The sequence below is a fragment of the Parus major genome, chromosome 2, assembly GCF_001522545.3.
Source record: "Parus major isolate Abel chromosome 2, Parus_major1.1, whole genome shotgun sequence".
NCBI classification, from domain to species: domain Eukaryota; kingdom Metazoa; phylum Chordata; class Aves; order Passeriformes; family Paridae; genus Parus; species Parus major.
The window spans coordinates 388,900-392,195 of record NC_031769.1 but is presented as its reverse complement, the minus strand read 5'-3'; positions in this window follow the sequence as shown (position 1 = coordinate 392,195).

The window sequence follows — 3,296 nt, the reverse complement described above, 5'->3', positions numbered from 1 at the left end:
TCCATCCTAACTCCACTCCCAGCAAGTCCCCATCCAAACCCAACTGCCACCAGATCTTCAACCAAACCCTGCTGCCAGAGGACCTCCATCCAGACCCCACACTTCCCATCCTGACGCACTGGATCTCCATCCAAGGCCCACTCCCAGTGGATCTCCATCCAGACCCAGTTCCCAGCCAGTCTCCCTCCCAGCCCATCTCCATCCCGTGCTGGTCCCGCCGTACCGGAGCCGCCCTGCCCCTCTCCTCGGCCGTACTCGCAGCCTCCGGCGGGGTCGGGGCTCTGTCCCGGCAGGCGCGGCGCGGCCGAGCCCTCCACGTCGGGCAGGGCCGAGGGCTGCCCGTTGGTGTCGATGTAGATGCTGGGGTGGCTCACGCCGGGCTGCAGGTGCATGAAGGGCTGCTTGGACGCTCCAGGGAAGAACAGATCTGTGGGACACGCAGGATGCGGCCTCAGCTGACGGGGACATGGTGACCCCATCGCTCTGCCTCACCTGCCCCAGCAGCACCCTGAGACCCTGGGGGGCTGACACCTCCCAGTGCCAGGGAATCATGGGGATGGGGAATAACCTGAGCTGGGAGGGACCCACAGGGATCACTGATCCAGCTCCTGGCCCTGCACCCCAACAATCCCAGGGCATCCCTGAGGGATGTCCTGGAGCTCTGGCAGGGCTGGAGCTGTGCCCATTCCCTGGGAAACGCCTCAGCAGCCTCTGGGGAAGAACCTTTCCCTGATTTCCAGCCTGACCCTCCCCTGGCACAGCCTCATGCCATCACACAGGATTTGTTCTTTCAGCCTAGAGCCCCATGCTTGGCACACGACCGACACCTAGATCAGAGAGAGCCGACTCTGGGCCACTTGGACTGAGCCTATGACGCCCCCCCAGTGAAACCAGACAGGCCACTTTGAGATCAAACAGCATCAAATCAAAGAAAAGAGGAAGAAACAACAAAAAAGACCCACTCCTGCAAAGCTTGAGGTGTTCCTACCAATCCTGTTATCTGGCACAGTTTTCCCAGAGCAGCTGGGGCTGCCCCTGGATCCCTGGCAGTGCCCAAGGCCAGGCTGGACAGGCCTTGGAGCACCTGGGACAGCAGGAGATGTCCCTGCCATGGCAGGGGTGGAACAGGATAAGCTTTAAGATCCCTTCCAACTCAGACCACTCTGGGCTTTCTACAACTCCCTGATCCCAGGTTATTCCCATGGAGGATTTCTAACCCCAGCACACGCAGTTCCCTACCCCGGAGGGAGACACTTGGGCACAACGGGACCGCGGCTCTGGCGGACGCCGCAATCCCAACACAAACCCCAGAGTCTCATTCCACAATCCACAACAGCCAGCTCAGAACATCAGCGTGGCCAGACATCCCTCGGGGAGTGCTCCACCACCACTGACCTGGGTCCAGGATGATCTCGGGCTCCGAGTCGTGGCTGGCCTGCAGGAAGGTGGAAGCCACCATCTTCTCCAGGGGCGTGAGGCGAGGCTTGTGGAGCGGCCCCCCGGCGCGGTTCATGGGCAGGTGCTTCTTAGAGGTGATTTTCTTCTTGACGTCCAGCCGCAGGTCGCGCCACTTGTGCTTGAGGTCGTCGATGGAGCGCTCGGTGTAGCCCAGGAAGTTGACGCGGCTTTGGATTTGGGTCCAGAGCTGCTTCCGCCGCACGGGGTGAGCCCGCAGGGCCTCGGACCCGTACAGGGCGCTGAAATGCCGGACCACATTCCAGACCAGCGTCTCGGTCTCGTCATTGGAGAAGTTGGCCTTCCTCTTCCGGCCAGACGCTGGCATCGCCTGCGAGGCTGCGGCAGAGGTGGAAGGGGCACAATTGAACCTCGGTCCCCACTCCTCTCTGTCAGCTCCTGGGGGGAACATGGGGCTGCGGGAGCCCGAGGGAGCCGCGGAGGAGGGAGCCGAAGCAAGAGCCCCGGAGGCATCCATGGCAGGGGAGGCTTGGGCCGGGGAGGATCTAAAGAGCCGCTTCGGCACAGCACGCGGCACGGGCGCACCGCATCGCCTCGCCCGGCTCGAGGGCACCTGGGAGGGGAGAAAAGGAAAGGGCAGCGGTGGCTGGTGGCAGCGCGGGGGGACGGCGAGGGCCCCCCGGCTCTCTCCAGCCAGAAGCACCTGGGAGCCCCGAGGCAGCGGCCACGGGAGGGGCTGTGGGGAGCGCCTCGGGAATGGCACCGCGGGGCCCTGGCGCTGCCTGAGGGTGCCGAGGAGCACCTCAGGGCCAGGCTGAGGGTGATGGGGCACCTCAAGGCCATGGCAAGGGGCTCACGGCAACGCTGGCCACAATGGGGAAAGTTTTGGGTGTGATGAGAACTTCAGGTTCCCAGCCAGGGCCTCGGGGCCACGGCGCTGACCATGACCTGAAGGACAGTTCCACGGCCCTTGGCCACAGTGAGCACCTCAAGGCCATGGCAAAGACCCTGGCCTAGAGGCAGGCCTTGGCAAGGGTCTTGGCCATGGTGAGAACATCAGGAGCCCAGAGAGCGACTCGAGCTCCCACTGAGGATCTTGGGGTCATGGTGAAAGCCATGGCCACAGTGAGAGCCCCAAGGCCATGGAAAAGGCATCATAGAAGGCCTCGGCCAAGGTGAGCAGCTCAAGATCGCAGCGACACCCTGGCACCAGGACAGTGACCAAGGCCATGGCACGTGCTGCAAGGCCATAATGAAGACCTTGGCCAAGGCCTTGGCCATGATGAGCACCTGAAGAGCCCAGAGAGGACCTCGACACCACAGAGAAGACCTTGACTACGGTGAGCAGCCCAAGCTCCCGGCGAGGACCTTGCGGATGCAGCAAAGACCTCGGCCAAGGTGCACACCTGGGGCTCCCAGTGAGCACCCCGGGGCCACGGCAAAGACCTCGGCCATGCTAAACACCGTGACCACGGCGACCACCCCAAACTGCTCGTGAGGGACTTGGGACCACGTCAAAAAACCTGGCCATGGCAAGAGCTCCGAGGCCACGGTGAAGCCCTTGGCCACGGCGCGCACCTGCACCAGGTGTGCACACCTCAAACTCCCACGAGGACCACGGGACCACAGTAAAGACCACGGCGCCCACCCCAACCTCCCATCGCGCCCTCAGCCCCCAGCAAGCCCCAGGAGCAGCGCACCAGCCTGGCTGGGAGCCCGCAGCCCCGAGGTGTCTCTGCCGCCCCGAGCCTGCCCCGAGCCCCCTCCCCATCCTCGGGGCCCCCCGGCAGCGCCCACAGCCGCGGCCTCGGGGCGCCGGCTGCGGGTCCCGGGGGGGCTGCGCGCTGCCCTCCCCCGGCTTTGTTCGCGCTCCTGTGACC